This window comes from Manacus vitellinus, unplaced genomic scaffold, assembly GCF_001715985.3.
Source record: "Manacus vitellinus isolate BGI_N305 unplaced genomic scaffold, ASM171598v3 scaffold_27_pilon, whole genome shotgun sequence".
Classification (NCBI taxonomy): Eukaryota; Metazoa; Chordata; class Aves; order Passeriformes; family Pipridae; genus Manacus; species Manacus vitellinus.
Window position 1 is genome coordinate 2,626,265 of NW_021940039.1, and position 22,200 is coordinate 2,648,464.

General features: G+C 48.7%; 1 protein-coding gene across 1 annotated transcript in view; it reads left to right on the forward strand.

Annotated features, from left to right (window-relative positions):
• Window positions 1-22,200, forward strand: part of LOC108642253 (G-protein-signaling modulator 1-like) — a 72,642-nt gene that overhangs the window by 40,602 nt on the left and 9,840 nt on the right. The window lies entirely within an intron of this gene.

Here is a 22,200-nt window from a genome sequence, read left to right on the forward strand (position 1 = left end):
GCGGTGGGTGCCCGGTGGGTGTCCTTGGGAGGGATCGGCTCCTCTGCTAGAGGAGGGCGATGCTGAAGGCTGGTCAGCGCTGGGTGTTCGCATGGGAGGCTGTGATCGCACTGCAGAGACTCCCAAGTCTCAGCTTTAAAACTGGGCGCTACAGGAATTCGCACAAGGCTGGGAGAAAATAGCTCCAGGCTGTTTAGCGTTCACGGGAATGCCGTGTCTTGCACATTCTTATCAAAGATAAAAAGGCTAAAACCAAAGAAGGCTAAACGAGTCACTTGGAGGCCTTACAACGTTGTTATTTGTGCTGTTCGTCCCTGTGTTTTATTTCTCCTCTGTCAGTCAGAAGTGGAGGTGATGCAGTAGCTGGACTTGAGAGCTACAAAAACCAAGAATGCCTTAAGTGTATGAACTACAGTAGCTTTTCATCAGTTCTCTTTCCATGCTCTGCAATAATTAGTACCCACAGCTAGTGGGTTGTCTTGTTTAATGAGTGTTGGTTCATTAGGGCAGCAGGTGTTTCTCGGTTTTGTTGTATTATGTAGCAACTCCTGGGAAAATGAAAGGAGAATGCAGAGTTAAAACCATTGCTCTGCCGACTCTGGTGGAGCTGGATTTTAATCTGACTGAGGCTTTTTCTTTCCTTCTCTTTTTGTTTTGCTTGGAAACTTTTTGGGGACTAGATTTTGGTAATTTCTGTGAAGGAAATTCTAGTGTGGGGCTGAGTCCCACTAACACGAGCCTGTCCAGCACAAAGAACACTGCTACCAGCTGTTAGTGAGGACAAATAGAAGAGAAATGGGAAGCACCTGTCCTGTGGCTTATCTGGGTGTTTTTGGCAGGGTGTGTGGTGTTACAAGTCCCTGCTGTGTTTTTCAGGCCTTGAAAGTAGATGTTGGTGGAGCCTCTCTGTCCTCACTGCACTGTGAACTACACTGAGTTTCCTCCTTAACTCCACTTGCATTGCAGTGTAGAAACTTGTGAGTTGAAGTAAATGACTCTGAACTCCATCTGATAGGCACGTCTGGGTGACAGGTAGAACCTCAGGTGGCAGTTTGGTTGGTAAAGCCATGGTGACTGGCATCAAAGCCATCTGATTTTTGTTTGGTTGGTTGTTTTGTTTTGTTTGTTTGTTTTTTTTCCTGGGAACATTAACTCCGATGTAAGAACTGCAGAAGGTGCCTGTGCAGGCAGAGGGTGCCAGACCTTTTCTGTGGAGTCCGGGGGAACTATGGCCCTTCTAGGGCATAGGATGGGGTGGGAAGATGTGTGCCCCAAAGAAGTGCAAGTGTTTGTTTGTTTTACTCCATCCCTTGGTGTGTCCCTGAATTCAGCCCATCCTAAACAAAGGCATCTGCTCTGTGCTGGCAGCAGAGAATCCTGGTGCTGACAGGGCCAAACTCTGCTATTCACAGAGCCCAGAGCTGGAGCCTGTGCTGCAGCAGTCACAGCATGGGTGGTTTTGCAGAGGAGCCCCTGTGCAGCTCTGCCCTTGCTGACCTTCCTGATGCCATTTGCTCCAGGAGGACTTGTTGAAGGTCCAGGGCTCTGGAAGCAGCTGAGCAGTCGTGACTCTGCAGGGCTGGTGTTCCTGTGGTGCTCAGCTCCTGGTGTTGGATGTGGGATCTCTGCTGGGGCCTGTTGGAAATGTCAAGCTCTGGGATTGTGCTCCACAAACTCGAGTTGAGCAGGTACTACATGAGCCTGAGTTAGTGCCTTACCCTCTGTGGGGTTCTGAGCTGGTACCAATTTAAGTGCATCAGTTCAGCTGCCTGTAACCTCTGAGGACTCTTGTCAGGCAGAATTGGGCTGTGGGAGCTGTGAAGTACCTGCTTGCAGGAGGTGTCCTGCTCTTCTCTGCTGCTACAGGTGCTCTAACTTGCCTTTTTGTGGTGGCTAATTTGGAACGTGTAGGAAGCACCAAACCCTGGACCATCATTCCTGAGAGTGACAAGCTCATTCCAGGGCCCAGTCCATCAGTGTCCACAGAGCTCTGCTGGATTTGGCCCTTTGCTTTATAAGGCCACTCTGGAGACTTCTGGGTCTGGGAGGGAGGCATGGGCACATCCTGGGAAAGCCATCACTGTACTGCATTGACATCACGGAGACATTATTGATCCCACACAGAAAGAAGAGTAGATGATGCTGCAGTCGGTCCAGAAATGTATTAATCTGGCATGGGAACTCAGCTAAAAGCACACCTTGTTCCTTCCTTTCCCTTCTCTGTTTCTTGCAGTCTGTGTATGTTCAATATCACTGTTGGCTTTTGTAATGTTGGAAAACTTTTCTTGATTGTGTCATAAACAGTCTCCATCTCGCTCATTAGTGTCACCACAGCGAGGACCTGACCTGAATGTGCATCAGGCAATTAGAGAGTGCTCTGAGCACCACTGAGCTCTGAGAGGAGGCATCTTCCTCCTGTTCTGATGGGAAAACTGGTGTGGAGGAACTGCTGGCCTTCTGACAGGGAAGGCAGTGAGAGAGGGAGCAACTCAGCTCGGTGGTTAAGGCAGAATAAACTGGTGTTTGCAGAGAAAATCCACCATTGGGGTGAACTTCCCTCTGGAGTGGCTCCTGTTTGTTTTACATGTATCCAAGGGATCACAACATGAAATATTCTGATATTTCCATACTGCTAGTTCTTGTAAACTGTCACAGCTTTTTAAATCTGGACTCTATATAGTACTAAAAGCTCTCCTATTTCCAAGAGGTGGTGTTTAATTGTATCTGCCCCAGAGGTGAAAATTAGCACCAGCAGCAGTGCTGGTTTTGGGAAAATGCAATTAGCTGCTTCTGTGGGATTGGGAAAGGGCTCAGGTGCACTACCAGGCCTTTTGTCTCTCTTTTCTCTATAGAACAAACCTGAAATTGCTCAATTATTACATTGGAGAAAGCTGGTTCAGAGGTTTCTGAAATATTCCAATTTTACTTCTGTAGGCTTCTGCCTGAAGGAGACTGACTGCAGAAGGATGTGAAAAACAGGACAAACATTTCTAAAATAGCTGTGCTGCATAATAGGTGGCCTGAGCAAAAATTACATGATAGCTTAGCAGGCAGTGTTGGCAGTGCTGGTTGTGCTGACATCTCCTTTGGGACATTTTGAACAACTCACTTGTACTTTCAGCATTTGTGAGTCATCTGATCAAGCCCAGCGTTGTGGTCAAGCCCAAGGTGGAGCCAAGCAGGACATTTAGTCTCTACCACAGCAGGGAGAGGGACCTTTGCTGGTCAGACCTTGGATTTGGAGTCAGTGCCTGGCTGCTCTGCAGGTTTCCCCAGGACCTCGGGCATCCTTTTTGGTGCTTCTGTGTTTCACCTTGTGGGTTGGGGTTCGGGAAAGCTCTGTCCCTGCTCCCTCTGGATAGGGAAGTGCCTTGTGCCTGTACAGTGTGATCCTCCTGTTCCCTCTGCCCTGTAGGTGCTGCTGCAATACAAACAGTTGTGTCTTCAGGGTGTTAATTGGACTTGGATGTGCAGGTGGGAACGGAGCTGAGGTGATTCCCTGCCTTTTCCCTGTGCTGACTTGCACCTTGCTGACTGAAGCTCTGCCAGACCTCCTGCTTGTTGTGCCTCTCCTGGGTGAGAGCTGTCCCTCTGGATGCTTTATCCCGAAATTGTGAGTGTTGTACAAGGCATTTGTGCCAAGCAGAGTAGAAAGAGAACTTTGTGTGTTGGCCACGTGTTTGTGGGTTCTGTGGAGTTCGCTCCCGAGTCAACTGAAGTTAAGTAAGTTTGAGTCTCGTGTGGCCTGAGGGCACCAGTTCCCTGTGAGATAAATATTAATAATCTATTGATCACACCAGAGCCTGGCTGAACACAGAACTGGGTCTGGAAGCGAGGCAGTCATGGACCTTTCCCACCTGGAATGTTGGCTGTGAAGCAGGAACAAGCTGTGCTACCTGGAGCTCCAGGACCAGCTACTGAGGTACCTTTTGCTACCTGTTGCATTAGTCATTGGATGCTTCCCTCCTGGGAAAGGGTCTGAAGGAGCTCATGGCTGACAAGGGAGGAGGGACACTGTCCAGGAAGAGCTCTTATAACCAGAGATTTGCCTTTGGATCATGGTGACCAGATGTTGCAGTTTAGTTCACTCCATGTGTGCTGGGTCCCCTTCAGGCTCCTGCTGGCTCCAGGTCTTGTCAGAACCTTGGCTGGTGTCTGCAGCATGACTTTGCTTATGCCACATGAAGATCTTGTGGTGTAATTAATTTCTGTTCTCCTGGAGGATGTAGCCAATTAGGGATCTTCTTCCCCTTATTTTCAAAGTTAGGGGAACTGTGCTTATTATACCAAAGAGGATGAAAATGTGTTATGAAGGCTGAGAAATTGATTCATTAGAGAAGAGGGATTTTTAAAATCCTTTTTGGCTATTCCTCTCTTGAGCCAAATGCAGCTGGACCATGACTTGCTCTGGTGATGACAGCAGAGACTTGGAGGTGATGGGAGAGTAGAAATTTCTGGATGAAGGAGACAGGAACAGGCTGCACAGCTCTGTTGGCCTTCCCCTCCTCCAGTTCAGTGATGTGTCCCAGATGTTGGATTTAGTCCTGATATATTACATAAACCACAGGGGAAAGCCTTGCCTTGGTGGTGCCTTGAGGATGAGCAAAGTCATAGCCAGGAGCAGAAAGGCTTAAAATTGGATATGCTGGTAAAAGTCTGGGGAATCAGCTTCTTTCCTCACTGATCCAGGCCTCAGGCTTGGAGGGAATAATCTGCAGTTGGCTGTGCAGATAGGAAGGGGATTTTATTTTATTTTTTTTTTTTTATGGACTGGGACTAACAGAATGACTTGGTTTGTTAAATGAAGATCATCAGGATGGACGATGCTGTCCTGCTTGAAGAGCAGTTTTATCTCCAAATTGCTACTCAGGTGCTCCTGGTGCCGTGTCCCATCCCTCTGTTCCAGTCCTGCTCTGATCAGCCAGCCCAACTTCCAGAGTTCAAAGCCACTTGCCTGTTATAAAACCCCCTGCCAACCAAAGCCATGAAACCCAAATTCCTCCTGATCTGGGCACTCAGGCTGCACATCCCAACCACAAAGTGAGACTGTGGAATTCTGGGCCTGGGCTATTTATTGTCAATGGGAAAGCTTTCCATTGACTGAGCTGCTCCCTCCCTTAAAGATACTTTTAATTAAATGTTATTTGGCAGATCTGACTTTCTAACTGGCTTAGATTTAACTGGTATAAATGGGATTATTTTTTTTTTCTGATGAAAGAAAAGTAGGAATAATTTTGTTGGAAGGCTACTTAACATTAGAGTCACGTCTGTCTGGTGTTTGATGTAATAAGCTGATAGAGTGTATAAAAAAAAAAAACAGGCCAAAAAACCCTCCACAGCCAGAAAGTCACAAGTTCTTAGTGAGGAGAAGGGGAAAGGGCCAAGGCTGCCTCTAGTTTGGAGCTCTCTAAACAATGCCCAGCATTGTTATGCAACTATCTAGGGAAGGAAGTGAAAAATTATCATTACAGTGCAGTTTCAAGGGCAATATTAAATGAGCAATTTGCAGCACAACCCTGTACTTAAGTGACTTAACTGGCTTCTCCCAGGATAAAATTAACAGGGCTGGTGAGGGCAATAGCCATGACCTCTGTTCCCACCAGGGGGGAGCAAATACGGGCTCTTCTTGGAACTGAATCTGAGGCTTTGGACTGAGAGCCTTCAAAGTGAGCAGCCAAACCCAAGCCAGTGTAATGGCCTGATCCTGTAAGTGCCTGACTCATCCCTGTCCCACTGAAGCCTGGGAAAGGGGGAGCAAGCCTGTGCTGAAGCATCTTATTGATCCTTAATTCACTGGAAGGAATAAAAGGACCCTCTGCAAGGCCCCAGGAGCTGGAGCAGCAACAGAAACTCTGAATGAATGACTTGGCAGGCAGTGCTACTGTCTGATCACTACCTGATCACAGGGTAGGAGCAAATAGCTTAAAAATCATCTGCTATTCCCAGTTTTCTTTCAGCAGGAGGATTTTGCCCAAGGATACCAGCACTGGAACCACAGGACTTTCCAGCTCTGAGATCAGGCAGTGTATATCTAAAGAACCTTCACCTTCTGTGTGAATCAGTAGCTCTGTGCAGCTGCTACACCTGGAGGGATTTTTTGGAAGAGGAGTATTGGATTGGCTTGGTTCCCTTCATGCTTTTCTGTTATCCTTTGCATTTACACCCTCTGGAGCAGCCAGAGTGGCTCTTCCCTGGGAGTTTGGGGCTAATGCAGGGGAAAGACTTAGAAAGTGGCTTGAAATGGGGAAAACACCTATGTTACACTAATAGCATAACTCAGGGTAGAAGCCATTTCATATGGAGCCCTGGTTCCACCTGGGAGCAGATGTTTCGTCTTGGAAGCTGCTTTTAAAAATGCATGGATGGGGCTGGGAGCCCTCAGCTGCGGTTGCAGTTTGCTCTCTGAGCCGAGGAGGATGAGGCTGTGCTGTGCTCCTGGGAGGCAGCTCTGAACACACAGGGTGTGACAGAGCTCCTCTCCTGCCCTGGGGATGCAGCTCCATTCCCCTCCCACGCTCTGGCTGCCAGGGAGCAGAGCTGGCTCGTGTGAAAGTCGGCCCCTGTCTGGATGCCGGGCAGAGCTCGCTGTGGAAGTGGGACCAGCTGCTGATCCATGGTGGGACCCCGGGGCAATTCCTCGATTTGCAGCCTCTCTGGTGCTTACCTGCCCCGGGGAGCCTGGGAGGAATGACTTCTGCTGCTCAGGGAGACCAGCTCTGCCATGGGCAACACAAATAATTAATAGTTGTGCTGAGCTCCCAGGGGGAAGCTCCATCCCACAGCTGGGACAAGCAAGAGATCTGTGTGTGTGTGGTGCTGATTAACAAGGCTTCACAGCCACCTGTGTGTACAGGTGGAATGGAGGGTTTGCTGTCCCAAGTGGCTTCCCAGTTCTGTGTTTCCAGGACTTTCCTGACATTCCTGTGAGGTTTGCAGAGCGCTGGGCTGGATTTGCTCTGAGCAGGTGCCACTTTTTTGTGTTTAAGAAAAGACTGGAAGTGGCACTCAGTGCCATGGTCTGGTTGATAAGGTGCTGTTAGGTCATAGATTGGACTTGGTTATCTCAGAGGTCTTTTCCAACCTAGCTGATTTTGTGATTTCTGAATGTTCACCGGGACAGCAGGAAGAGACTCAGCTGCTGGTACCTCCCTGGGCATTTTGGTGCAAATTCTGTGACTTTCTGTGCTCTGGAGCAACTTGAGCCCAAATAAACTGTGGGGCAAGTTTCTCCTGTGATCCAGGATGCAGAGTTGAGGTGGCTCTTTGTGCACTCCATTTGTGGAATATCCATTCATGCCTGAGGAGACCTGAAAAGTGCCGATTAATATTCATCTCTCTGGGCTGTTTGTTAATTCCTGTTATTCCTGGTTTGTATTGCTGTACTGAGTGGATCCTGGCTGGATTGCATCCGTTCCAGGGGTTCAGAGTGCTTGGTAAACATCAGTATTTTATTGTAGCCTTTCTGGGAAATATTGTTCCTGCTTTCAAGGGTGTGAAAGTGTAGAGTCTTTGGAGTGAAAGAGAACAGAGGTGGCAAAGCTGGGAGCTGAATGTCCTGGCTCCCACTCCTTCCCTTCAGCACTTCCTTACCCTCATCACTGTGAGGGAAATTGTGATTTTGGAGACCTTGGCTCCATCCTCTCCTGAGCTGTGCTGGGCAGTGCAGCTGGTGCTGCATAAAATCACAACAGCTCTGCTGTTCTCCTTAATGTGGGATGGAGGTAAAAAAGGTTGTTTTTGAAGGGAGTTCCCAGCTGGTGAATGAAACACCAGGCTCTGCCCATTTTACAAGGTGTGCCTTGCAAGTGTGGTGGGAACACTGCAAACCACAGGGAAAGGAGCAGCCTGGGTGGCCCTGGGGTCTGGTCACTGGGAAGAGCCCAACTCCAGGTACTGGCTTGAAGAAAGCACAACAGCCCTGAGTTTTTAAAGTGCTCAGGCACTTGTGACTCTACAACTTCTGTCTCTCAGGGTTTGGGAAGAGAGGAGGTAATTTAAAAAGGGAGAGAGAGACACAGAGAAAATCCTGCAAGTTAAATTGCATAAGTGAGTGGAGTTCCTGGGTGCTCTGCCTTTGGGGTATGGTGAAAGATGGAGGGGAAAAAAGCCACACATCTGTTACAGTCGGGCAGGAAGCATTTGGGATGGGCAGGAGCTGCCAGTGCTTTGAGGAGGATCTTGTCATCACTGGACTCCAGCAGTGCTCTTGTAGTTACCACATCACAGCTGGTGCAGCCTCAGGAACAGCCCCTTTTTTAGCAACTGTCTGCAGAGATTTGTGTGGAGAAAATGCACTGGGGATTTCATTTTGCTGCAAAACACAGAGGCCCATCAGATTCAGCTTGTTCATCAGCCAAGCTTTCTGCAGCAGGAAGGCAGGGATACAAACCACCAGCAAATGAATTCAACAGATGAAAATATTGAGCATCGTCAGCCACGTGTGTTTCTCTTCCCCCTTGTGACAAATAAGCCCTTCTGATTTCAGCAAGGAGCAGCTTGGGAAGCCCATGTGCCAACATCTTCTGGAGAGCGAGCGTGGACTTACATCCATAAAAGCAGCTGAGTGTCCTGGAATTGTGATACTCCAAGTGCACCTCAAGGCATTTCCTGGCCTCTGAGTTCAGCCGAGTGTCTGAGCTCCTGCCTGGCTCTAAATAATAAAACATATGAGTTCACTGGGATGTGCCCAGAATTTCAAGGCCCCAGCCCTTGGCCAGCTCTTGTATGAATTGCTTCCATCAGGGCAGTAATCCAGGAAAGTACAAGCATGAACTGGTTCGTTGATGGAAGTCTGTGGTTTGGTACTTTCCTGGGTAAAGCCCTGGGAGAAGGGAAGGCTGCTATTTTATCTCTGTTCATCCCTTTGATGTGCAGGCAGGGAGTGCAGACTGAGTGTGCCAGCAGGGACCACAGGCTCTGAGCAGATTGGGGTCCACAGGGAGCTTTGTCAACATGGTCAGCTGTCTAAGGGGTTAATAATGAAGTGGTTGAAAATACCCACTTTTTCCTCTGCTGCCCTGGAAGAAAATGAAACCTCACTCTGCAAGATGTATGTTTTCTTCACCAGAACCACCCTTTGGCATCGGTGTTTTTGGCAGAAAGTTGTCATCAGTCGTTCCAGTGAGTGACGGTTTTGCAGAGACCTGTGAGAGATCTTGCACAAGGATGAGGAGTGAGCAGAGAACTGATGTGTGTCCTGCCCTTTGGCTCTCCCCCACGCTGAACAAAATGATTCTTCTGTGGTGGAAGTCTCCTTCTGAAGGACCCTGGGTGAAGTTCTCACCAGACTTGGATTCCCTTCAGGTTTGCTGAAGTGGAGTCTGACTCCAGCTCGGTGAAGCTCCGAGCCCACATGCAGAGGGCAGAGCTCACCTGCCCAGCCCAGGGCAGCTGTGTGAGCAGCAGCCTTGGGAAGGGAAGGGAAGGCAGGAGATGCTTTGCAGACCTGGCTCCCAACAGAACTGAGTCATTTGTCGAGGCTGACGGCTCTGGGAGCTGGTTGCCTGAGGCAAGTGTGGCACCCAGACAGGAGACTGTGAGAATACAGCTATCTATACACACAGAGGAGAGAAAAGTAACAGCTCAGGACATGTGACTGGAATTAAAGTGGAAAAAAAAAGAATTCCCAATTAAAACCATGTGTGTTGGAGGATCTAAGTGCTCCTGAAAGGTTCGTGGAGGATGTTTGTGCAGCACAAATGCAGCCACTCCATAATGCCCTGGATTAAAACAGGCAGGCTCCTCCAGCACACGAAATCCGTGGGGAAGCTGTGTTGTTCCTGCATGGCAGCAGCTTTCCCAGCCCATCACCCTTATGGAGTAAGGTAAGAGCTGTCTTGTCACCTGTCTCCTCCTCCCTGTTGCTGCTCCCCAAGCACATTTCTCTGTGCAGCCTGGTGCTGGGCCATGTCTTTCTCTCCCTGCTGGATGCTGGTGATGTCTCTCTGCAGGAGCAGAGATATTTTTTTTCTGAAGACTTGCATTATTCAGCTGTCAGGAGAAATGAGCTCCCTGAATTTGGGCAGATCTGTGACCCTGGTGCTGTATCCTCCCTTCTCTCACCAGTGAGAGGCAGGAGGGGAGCAGTGAGTTCTTCCAGTGCTCCAGAGCAGCAGCCTGTGGTCTTTATAAAGCCACAGCAATACCTGTGAGGTTGCAAGAAGGAACTACCCTAAACCTAAAACAGGTCTGTGGAGAGGAGCCTTCTTGCTGTATTTGGAAAGACTCTTCAAGAAACACGATGTTTATACCAATTAATTCCTCCTATGGAAGAACAGGACCAGAGCCCATTTCACAGATGCAAGGGCACACCATGCTTTGCTCTACATGGCAAACTCATATCACAATATGTGCTGGCTGGCTGTTTACACACTGACTGAACTGCACTAATGCCACAGTGTTGGAGCAAAACCTGCTGTGGGATGTGGGGAGGAGCAGGACTTGCCTCCCTGCACTGGATTTGTACAGACGTGCCAAGCGTTTCCAGGGTAGGTGTTACCCATGGAGCTATACTGGGACAGAAGTGCTAAAAATCTGGGAAAATGTGGTGGAGGACTCAGCCACACAGTCCTCTGGAAGTAGTGGAACCAGCTTGCTGGGTGCTGGAGCTCCAGGGTTCCCTGCAGGGGCAGCAGACACCCAGCACAGCCGGTGCGAGACGGTGGGTCTGCTCTCCTTGGATGAGCCGAGTGTAATTCTCCCCTGGCATGTGAACTGCTTGGCTTTCTGGGAATCCTGCCACGCTTGCAGATTGATGGGATGCATAGATTTTTCTGAAATGCCATGGAGAACCCAAACCCCCTTCTGGTGCTGCTCTGCTGAGTCTGGTTTTACACAGAGGAGCTGCAGAAACAGTTCATAGAGATGCTGGCATGGGCTGCAGTGGACTCCTGGCTGATATCTGAGCTCCTGGGGAGCCTCTTTCCTGGTTTTTCAGACAGATGTGGAATATTATCTTTACAAAACCCAGAGGGATGCCCTGTGGCTGCATAGCAGCCAGGGAGAAGGGCAGTGTCCTGTGTGAGCTCTCACACAGTTGGCCAAGGCAACCTTTTAAATGCACGAGTGGCTCTGGGCTGATGTCTGATTTTTGGCACCCCTGGAATTTTCAGGAAGAACACAACAATGCTTTTAACAACCCTCAGAGCAGGAGACAGCTGCAGAAAAACAATGTAAAATTGGTGCAATCTGCTCTGCTGCAGCTTTGCCAACATCACTCTGTCCCAGTGCCTGGCGTCGCTTCAGCCCGACCACGAGCTCTGCCCATGTGCCCTGTGTGACCCAGGAGAGGCACCTCTGTGGATTCCTCTGGTTTGGGCATGGAGGGCTGTAATGACCAAGAGAGGAACTGTCACAGGCTCTGGGTTGATGTCACCCTCCTCACAGGCTTTACCAAATGGTCGTTTGAAAAAGAAGCTGCTGCTTGTTTGGATTCACTGGACTTGTTTGGTTCCTGCTATTTGCTTTCCAGTGACTTCTGGAGGAAGATGAGGGTTGTCTGGTTCTGTCACTAAGGTCACATCCAAACCCCTTTCAGGTGTGAGTGCTGGTGCTGCAGAGCATCCTCAGCAGCCTCTTGGTGAGCTGTGACTGCTCAGCATCTCCCTGGCTCAAAGCCTGGATGGCCCAGAATCAGGGTGTGAGTTTTCTGATGGATCCCAAAGGCCCCTCTCTCTTGGACTGAAACACTTGGCTTGGGGCAGACGGAAGCAGATGAGACAGGAAGGGAACAGAACCAAATTGGCTGTAGGTTGCTGTGGAGTCAGTGGAAAAAACCCTGGTGTGAACTTTGTCATCGTTTCCTTTTGTGCTGCATCACGATGACGATCCCTTTGCTGTCCCCTGAGTGTCATCAGTGCTTTGCAGGGGTCTGTGGGCAGGAAAGAGGCAGCATGTGGGCAGTGTGTGCAGCCTCCAACTGCTGCAGGAGGTTTGGGATGAGGTTGGGCATGGGCAAGGAGCTGGGACAGGCAGAGGTGGCTTCCTTTGTCCAGCAGGGCTTCACTGTAACACAGTCCCTGGTGTTGCTGGGACTTGGCAGCACCTTTTCAATGTGCAGTTGTTTCCCTGCTGCAAGTCCATGCTTGAGGCAGGAGCAACTGGCAGAGGAAGGAGAAGCAGGGACTGCAGCTGGAGGGGTTTCCAGGCAGCTTGAACTGAGAATAGACCTGGGTCTGTGGCCTCAGCATTTCTGGGAAAACAAGACTTGCTTTCACTTGGCTTCAGAGAAGGAGTCTGGGTGTGCAGGAAAGGAAACCTCATCCAGCCCCTCAGCCTGTGCATAGAATAACTGGAATGATTGTGCTGGTGGCACTTGAGGAGCTGAGCTTGACCCTGCTGGCAGCTGGGGGGTGGCAGGACCCTGGGGCAGGAACTGGGCGAGGCTGTGATGCTCTGCAGTCCAGGCTGGCTCACAGCTCCAGTCCCTGCACATGTTCTGTGTCTGATCTGAGCTGTCACTGCCATGTTGTAGCTTCACTGTGGTCCATGAGGACTCATCCCTCATGGGGGGACATGGAGAGGACAGGAGGGACCAGGCAGCCCCCTCTCCCACCCCAGGAGAGCATCCAGGCTGCTCCCATGGGAACTGGCTGCTGAGTCCCCACTGCGTGTCGGGGGGGGACAGTTTTAGAGAGGAGATGTTTGCACATCTCTGATCTCATTTACAGTGCTTCTGAATTGGGAAAGAGAATCCCTCACACCAGATCCTACCCATTTTCAGCAGTAAGTTTGGCATGAATGAGCCCCTGTATACTGGTGGGTAGTAGAAGCTGAATGTCATAAATCAGATGGGTAGCAAATAAATTGGCTGTTTTCACTGTGGAGTTTTGATGAGCTAACTATTTGGTTTTTTTTTTTAATATATATGGCAACTGTAACCCACTGTATCCCACAGCAGGAACACTATGCTGGTTTAAATCACAGCATATATTTTAGTGAGAGGATGTGTTGACCTAATTGCCAAAGTAACTTTATAATGAAAAGCCATTCAGCCTGCATGCCCTCCCTTGCTCTCTGCTTTCTGGAAGTAACTGAAAGACATAGATAGCACTGGACTGCTGGTGAAATCATCCCAAGAGCGTTGTTTCGTGGCAGTGTGATGGATTCATCTCGTTAGAGGTGTTGTATGAGAAAGCAAAACGCTCCTGGAAAAGCTCAGGAAGCTTCCCTTGGTGTGCTGAGTCCATCTCAGATCTCTGTGGTGAAGCAGGAATGCCTAAAATCCCCTCCTGGTGCAGGTGCTGCCTTGCCTGGAGCTCTGCAGGGTTCTGTGGTGTGCAGGTATGAACAAACTGCTGACACACAACTGAGCATCCTCCCTTGTGCCTCCTGGGAACCCAAGAGCATCCTCAGGCAGGAGCATTGTGACTCCACTAGCATTTGGCAGGCTGGTGCTGCTGGCCCCTGTGTTTATTCATCTTTTCCTCAGATGGTGGGTGGTGGTTGGGTTCATACCCTGCTGATGAGCCACACAAAGAAATTGTATTCCAAGCTCTTCAGAAGGTTTCCTTCTCACTCTCCTTGAAAGCAAGTTCTCCTCACTCAGTTCCCCTTCAGAGTACTCTTCATCAGTTCATATGCTTGGTGGATTTATAATAAGTTTTTTTTCATTTGGGAGTCAGAACATGTTTTAATGAATTAATTTTCAAATCAGTATCTCCTTAATCATCATTTCCTTAGACCCTGGGAAGTATTTGCATTTTATAATTTAAGTGCTTTGAAACTGGGTATCAAATGAAACTGTTAACCAGGATGAGATGAAATCCACATTTGCACCTTAATCTCATCTGAGCATTTTTCAAGTGCTGGAAGTTAATTACATCCATCATGGCCCTTTGATATTTGAGTAATTTTGGAGCACAAAGACTTAAATTTGTGCTCATTGCCTTTTAGAGATTTCGCTCCTCAGATGACACAGAAAAATTTCATTGTGCTCTCTGTTCTTCCTGTGGGTCCAGCTGTATTTGTGGGAAGGATTTGATACATGGAATCAGGATAATTCTTCCCTGTGTATAACTTATTGAAAACCCAGTCCTTCCATGTGCAGACCAGGTTTCCAGAGGCCATCTTCAGTCCTGGAGCATCATGCTGAGCTGGTGGCACGAGCTGTGTGAGTGTCCTTGCCTGGGTGGAAGATGCTGCACCTCATTCCTGATGGATCAGCTCCACGTGGCACTTGTGAGGGAGGACCTGGAAGAGGTGCTGGGAGCCAGGGCTCCTGGGTTCCTTTCCATTCCCTGCAGCTGACTCACAGCAAGGCATAATTTGCCCACAGTGCCTTTAGCTGCCTTTTTACAAAATCGGGTAATTGCTGCCCTCACACCTCTGCGAAATATTTTGGGGTCCTTAGGTTGAAAAGTTGCTGCACCTTCCAACTCATCATCATGAGCTGCTTCACAAAATGCTCCCAAACCAGCAAATAACTCCCATCTGCCCTCTGTTCTCCACATCCCCGTGGATCAAAGCCACAGAGGTTGTGTAAGCAGGGGAATGCTGGATGACTTTTGCTTTCAAGCAGGCAGTGGGGAGTTTGGATTTGAATTTCTGACAATGACGCAGCTTGTTGGAGCCATTCTGCATTGAAATGGGGTCTTATTCCGTGCTGCTAATAAGAGGGTAAATGCAGCTAAATACAGCTGTCTTCCTCACTGTCATTTGGTATTTATTAGCAAATATGCAGTGGAATTGAATCCCTTGTAAGTACTCTGCAGCTAATGGTAGATAGCAATTAGCTGAAATGACTACTGTGAGCACTGCTGCTGCCTCAGTGAGGGGAAGGGGAAATCTGGAGCCAGCACACACACCCAGCAGCTTCCAGAGCTCCCTGTAGTTCTCCCCCCTGGATTCTCTGTTTCACGCCCTGAGCAAAAGACTGCAGTGAAAATCACTTTGTGTGGGTAATCCCTGGAGCTCCAGCTTGAGCAAACACCTCCCCAGCAGCAATAACTGTGTGGATATTATTATTTTCAGCTCAGGGGTCACTGAAAGGACTCACTGCACTGCTCTTACCAGTGAAAGTGTATGGAGTGGAACCCTTCTCCCCTCCAGATGTGCTGGGGACACAGAGCTGCACAGATGTGAAGCTGGCCCAGACACTTGGACCCAGTTCAGAGGCAGGGGAGGAGAGGGTTCAGCATTCATGGCTTCATCTTGGACCTCTTCCTCTCCAAACAAAACAATAAGTTTGTTTCCTTCCCCTCACTAATAAGGTGACATGTAGGTGAGAGTGTCCCAGAGGTTCTGCCCTCTGACTGGAGGGGAACCAGCTCCTGTTTCAGACTTGCAAAAGTAGTTTGGGTCAGGCTGATTTCGTGTATATCTTGATTTGTCTGTCCCCTTCCCTGCCAGCCTGTGTTTGATAAATGCCTTGCAAGGAAACTGCTTGTCAGGAGGGGATTAGTGCTGGGGATGTGACGTGGGAGGGAAGGCAGGGGCAGAGCTGCAGGAAGAGCTGGCACAGGGCAAGCTGGACACATTGCACTAGAACTGGTCTGGGGAGGGAGATAATTAATTGAGCATTTTCATTAGTCCCCTCCCAGGCTGCTACTGGGTGTGTTGATGATCTGGAGCAGTACAGGGGAGGATGAGTATGGAGTAATGATTAGAGAATGACTGATATGTGTGGTGTCATGGCAGTGGGGTGATATTTAATGGTAGGAAGTTGAAAGTGTGTGTATTTAGGGGCGAGTAATGAGATTTTCTTCTCAGAGATGGGAGCTCCTCATTTGGGAGCAAGAGGGAGAGAGAGCCAGATGTGGATGTGCTGGTGACAGAATGATGTGAGTCCCCAGGCTGGGGTGAGGAAAGTGTCACTTGATGAGCAGTGAGGACCCTGCCTGGGGCAGAGTAAGCAGAGAGATACTGCCCTAAACACCACTGTGAGAGTGCCCCAGGCAGAGCAGAGCAGCTCAGTCTGGCTTGCAGTGCTGGCCCGAGGCTAAATAGGATATAAACTCACCGTGAATAAATTTGGGCTGTGCTTCTGGACCAGCTTTCCTTGTGTAGGTGAGCCCAGGAAGACATTTGGACCCCTTGTCAGCAGGATGGGCTTTGGCCCAGGGGAAGCTGAGCTGGTTCCTGTGGGGTGTGAACTCCCTCAGGGGAAACATCCCTGGGGGGTTTGAACAGCCCTGCCCTGGCTGTGTTACCTGGTGGTTCAGAATCATCAGCTGCCTCTCAGGTACAGGAGCTTGAAAAGGAAAATTGCTAAAGGGGAATAATTCCCAGCTTGATTAACTGGCAGCAGGTCCTTGAAGAAAGTAATTATTTAAATGCATATTTAGTTAGTTAAACCAGTGAATATGCATTTCCACTGAGCACCTGGTAAACGTGATTCCTTCTTGGTTGGGGAAAAAATGTTTAATTGCCCCTGTCATCAGTGCTCTGAAATGACATTTATTTTTGAATAAAACTGAATCAGATTTATCAGTGAGCAAGATGCTAAAATTGCAAGTAAGATGCTAAAATCTGTTGCTTCACTGATTCATATCAATAGATACACTAAGAGGGATTTTTTACTACTGTTGATGGTTTTGATGGTTTTTTTTTTTCCCTGCCTTACCTTCTGTCTGAAAGCTTTGGCTTTATTCCTGACTTTAGAACTACAGCAGCTGTGATTGGGAATGAGTTTTGCAGTCGCCCCCACTAATATGAATCAAATATCTATAAATATCTTTCCTTTTCCCCCCCCTTTTTTTTTTTAAGGCAGTTTCACCTTGCAGGCAAGAAGAGGTTCTCTTGCCCTGTGATACTTGCAATATTTAAGGCAGCAGACAACTGTCTCCAGGCTCTGTCTTGTGATATGATAATTTTCTGTGGAACTTGATGGATTCATTGTCAGCAGTGACAGCAAGGCAGCCCTGAGTGTGTGAGAGAGAGGGTTGGGGTAAGACAAGTTGAATTGCTGGACACTTTGTGTTCTCTTCTTTTTCCACCTGCCTGGAGTGGAGCAGGGCTGAGGTGGGAGCTTGGGGGTCAGTGCACATCCTGTGATCCTGCAGAACAGCTCTTGGCTAAATGCAGCCTGCACAGTTGTTTTCCAGCCTAACAGGCTGTGGTGTTGTCCATGCAGTGTTATTTTCTTGGAATATTTGGCAAGGGAGAGCAGGGTGTTTGTTGGGAGGTCTGACTGTGGCTCCAAGCTTTTGAACTCACCTTTTCAGTAGTGTTCCTCCTCTGGGGCCCTATATCCTCACACAGATCCTAATTAGAGTGTTTTGACAGCAGTCATGGTGATGACTGTTAATGGCACTGGTAACACCTTGTGCTGTTCCCTTTGTTTCTCCCTTGGCAGTGTCCTTGGCATCCCCAGTGCTCCCGAGGCCCTCCCTGCCTTCTCCAGTGGCTTGAAAACACTTGATGTGTGAGAGTCTTTGCATTTTGCTTGTGAACCTTTTGTGAAGGCACATTTCTGCTCTTTTAATTCTTGCAGCGAGCTTGCCAGCAGCCAAAAGGCAATCTGTGCTCCAGCTCATCATTAGCTGCTGTCTGACAGTGACGAACGACCCCGGGAAATCTTCTCCTTCAAGGCGGGAGCCGCTCTTCCCATTCTCAGCGTTTTCTGCCTTCAAACAGTTATCCTTTCAAAAGGAAGTTGAGGAGGAGGGAGGGAGGCCCTGCCTTGTGTTGAATTGGGAAGAGATTTCCTCCTCCCTGTCACCTCATGGTGGGAGGTCACCCCTTTCTGCCTCCTGATTGTCAGAAGCAACATCCATTCCCAGGTTGGAGAGTCCCAGCTGTTGCACTGGTGGGGATCAAGTTCATCTGCCGATGTTGTGCCACTCACTCATCCCCCTGGCAGAATTCCAATGTTTGTGACCAAACATTGGGTTTATATTTGGCCTCTTACTGCCTTTTTTTTTTTAATAATGTTCTTTTTGTTGTTGTTTCTTAAACACATACATTGCCCTTTCTGAGGGACCTTTTGCAGAAGGATCTCAAAATGCTCCAGGAACCTTCCTCAATATTGTTTAATGAGGGGGGAGTGTAACCCAAGGTGTGGAGGACCTGCAGGACTTAGTGCTCCAGCTGGGAAGTGATGCTGGAACTTGTTGCTGGGACTTGTTGCTGTACACACCAGCCCTGTTCTGATTCCTAGATTACAACTGGTGCCTCCAAAACTTTGTTCTTATCTGGGCAGACTTGACATAGTCTGTCACCTTCCTGCAGTCAGCAGATGATGTTTTAAGTGTTGGAGTCTTGTTTTGGTCTGGGACTGGATCTGGGAAGGTTGTTGGACCTTCCTGGCTGTTTGTGGTGGGACTGGATCTGGGAAGGTTGTTGGACCTTCCTGGCTGTTTGTGGTGGGCCTGGAGTCTGGGATGATCTAACTGGATGATTTTTATGGTCCCTTCCAGCCCAAACTGATTCTGTGGCTACTTGGAAATCCTGCCTGTCTGGAGGAACACGCAAATCTGAGTGGTTTTCAGTGGTTTGGGGCAAGGCTTATGAAGAGGGGCCACTTCAAGTGACCTTCACCCCCTCCCCTGTTCAGACCCACGATCAGGGACATGCTGTGCTGGGTTGAAAAGGTTGAGTGTGGTGGGAGAATCGTGTTAAATGTCTCAGCTGTGGATGAGCAGCTTGTGTTCTGCAATGTCTCTTCTGAACTGCACCAGGTGGCCAAGCCCAGCTCCTCCAGCCTGTCCCAGTGATGTGCTGACTCAGGATAACTGGAATCTTCTTTCCTGGTATTAAGACCTGAGCAGCAGGTGCTTGCTGAGGGGATACAGGCCCAGGCGTGTTGCCTGTGTGTCAGCAGAGGAGAAACTTCCTCCCCAAGGGCTGGAAGGCAGCAGGTTGTGCCACAGGGATGGTTTGGAGCCCACTTAAATGGGCTCTGTGGGAACCACCTTCTCCTGCTTTTCCCCAGTCTGAGGACTGCTTGGATCATTCCTGGAACTCTCAAAGCTTCCTGGGTGGCAGATGGATGAGGCCTCTCTTGGGACTGACAGATTAGTAAGTGCTGTGCCCAAAGGTGACCTTCTTTAGGAGGAGCCCTGAGCTCCTCACCTGACAGGGAGAAGTTTGTAGCAGCAGGAGCCCTTGTGCTCCTGGAGCAAAGAGGCACCAACAGGAATAGCTGATGGAACACAAAGGAAAAGTGCTTTGGGAAGAGACCAATCCAGAAAGGAGGGAACTGCTTGCCTTTCATCATCTTGAAGACTCTTCCAGGGACCTTTTTCTTGGGCAGTGCTGAAAGTACATGAATGAACCAAGGTACTCTTGTTCCTGGAATTCAGCTGTGAACTCACCTATCTGCTACAACAGTGGATGAAGGATGTTGTATTTCTAAGAGGAAAGAAGACATTACTTTCTGATGAAGTGAAAATTGGAGAGCAGTTCATGTTGTATAGATGTGAAGATGCCATCAGCATCTTCCAAAGCCTGGATCCTGCCTGCCTGCAAAATTGTTCCAAGTAGACCTCAGCCCCACTGCTTCCTTCTGCCAGTGGGTTTGGAGCTCTGGGTTTATGCTCAGAAAATGCACAGCCTGCAGAAGAAGAGGTAAGAGAGGGCTTGGACCCTCTGCAGTGTGTCCTCATTGACTGTTTTCCCTTTGCTGGCCTGTCAGGGTGGTTCAGGTTCAGCCTTTTAGTCATTTTTTTTATGGACAGTTGAGCTATGGCCTCTGGAAGCTTTTTTAAGTGGAGCTTTAGAGTGCTTGAGTTTGTTCATTGACCTTTAGTTGATTCCTCTGCCCTGGGCGTTGTTTCTGAGTGCTTTTAAGCCTGAAGTGATTGAACTGCTTGCAGAGGTGCTTCCCAGAGTAGCTCTGGCTGTGTGGGAAGGGCAGGTGGGTTTTACAAGTGGGCTGTGTTTCTATTAATAATTGCCATCCTTGCCTCTTGTCCCTTTACAAGGCAGCAAAGGATAGGCAGAGTGTGATGCAGGGAAAAAAGCTTCCTGTCCCTTCCCCTTGTTTGCTCAGGTCCCAATCCGAGCAGTGATGTTAATTAGATAAGTCAGATACTCTGCAGAGCAGCCTGTTCAAGGACAAACAGATTTTAATTAAGGGCTGTGTGCACTGGAAGGTCGTGGCACTGCCTTGTGCCTGAGCAGTTACTATGGGAACAGCAGGAAAGCACCCAGAGAGTGTGAGAGTGTGTGAGTGTATCAGAGTGTGGGTTCCAGGGCACAAAATTCACTTTGGGGTATGGCAGATACAGCCCGAGCGAGATGCCACCCTCGGAGTTTGTAATTGGGTTTTGTCACTGTGGGAATGGGAACCTTCACTTCAAGCTGTTAAAGTCACACCAGAAGTTTGATCCAAGCTATCCAGCAATGCCACGAATCAGGGAAATCGGTCCCCAGCTCAGTTTTTAGACTGTTTACTGTTGGTGAACTCAGTTTCTCAAAGAGAACCTGGATGTGGGGAAGAGTTTTGTTTGTGTTGAAATTTGAGCTGGAACCAGTTTGAAATTTGAGCTGGAACCAGTTTGAAATTTGAGCTGGAACCAGTTTGAAATTTGAGCTGGAACCAGTTTGAAATTTGAGCTGGAACCAGTTTGAAATTTGAGCTGGAACCAGTTTGAAATTTGAGCTGGAACCAGTTTGAAATTTGAGCTGGAACCAGTTTGAAATTTGAGCTGGAACCAGTTTGAAATTTGAGCTGGAACCAGTTTGAAATTTGAGCTGGAACCAGTTTGAAATTTGAGCTGGAACCAGTTTGAAATTTGCTTCTGTGTCCTCTGCTGTCTTCTAACTGGAATACAACATTAATTCCTGTGATAGCAGCTCCTTCCTGCATTTCAGGTCCTCTCAAGATTCATCTCCTCTAAAGCTGCCTAAAGTTAATCCTGCTGATTTGAGTACAAAGTGTCTCTTGTGTTTCTTCAGTCCCAAGTCTTCTTGCAGCTGTTTGGGATGTATCAGCAGGGACTTGTCAATACCTGATGATGGCAATAAATAACTCCAGTGATCTACAAGCCATGGATGTGCCTTGGGACTGATGGAAGTTTGCTGTGATCCCCAAGCTCATTCTTACTAATTTTTCCTGTGGTCTAGCAAGAGGATCAGTAGAGAGAAGTTAAACGTTTTTAGTATTAACAGTCTTAATATTTTTATTTCCTTTATCAAAGCTGAGGCAGGGGCTGATGCTGCACTGGCACCACAAGCAGCTTTCTTGTGTAAATAAAATAACCTCTCAAATGTGGGCCTTGCAGTGAGCTTGGAATCAAATATTTGTGTGGGAGTTTGAGGTGGGAGCTCAGAGGAGCTGTGTCACAGTCCCCTTCTCCCTCGTTACTCGGTGGTTCTGGAGGCAAATGAAGAGCGAGGCAGAAGAGGTCACAGGTGTGTTGGGAGAGGCTGAAACCAGCTCTTTTGCTAATTTTTCTTGTTTGGACAGTCCTTGTGGGCTGTCCTGCTCTGGAGGAGGCTGTGGGGCTGCCAAGCCTTGGGTGTTGGGAACCATGTGGAGCCGACTCAGCAGGAAGATTGCCAAGCAAATGAGGTTGAATTTCAGACAGTTTAGGCTCAGAGAGGAACTGGCTTTGTTTCCTGGCAGCTGAGAAAGCACCATTCTGCCTGTTTGTAGGAAAAATGTGTTGGATTTGGTATTTCTTACGTGCATCTCCCTGTGCCCCTTGCGGGAAGGGGAGGCAAGTGCTGGGTGTGGATTTGGGCAGAAGATGTGGGAGGGCAGACCTGGGGCAGGAGGAATTCTGCCCTGGAATTGGTGTTATGTGGTGGCAGGTTGTGCTTGGCCTCCACTTGGTGCCCAAGTTGCAGGGCTGGGCTTTGGCTCATGGGTGGCTTTGGGGAAGCATCTCCCAGAGCTCAGCAGGAAACTGCTCCAGGAGGTGCCAGCTGGGCAAGTTGTTCTCTTGGTCTGGGTACCATGGACTTCCTCCAAGTGCTCTTTGCCTGAGAACAGAACAGAAACCACCTTGGGCATTTGATATCTTTTGTCAGACTGTTGCTGTTCTGCCCCTGGACGAGGGAGCTGTGTTTTTTGTCAGCAGATGTCCACCTCTGACCCAGTGGTTTTGACTTTTAAAAATACATTGAGCAGAAATGAAAAGCCCAAAAGAGCAAAGAGAAGTGTCTGAACAGAGGAACAGGAACACGCTGTGTCCATCCTCCTCAGGAAGGGGCTGATTTTGCAGCAGGCAAGACATTTCCAGTGTAAGGTTGGGAGTCCCTTTGGAGAACTTTGGATGTGCTGGTCTGACAGGGCCAGCTGTAATTCAGAGAGGG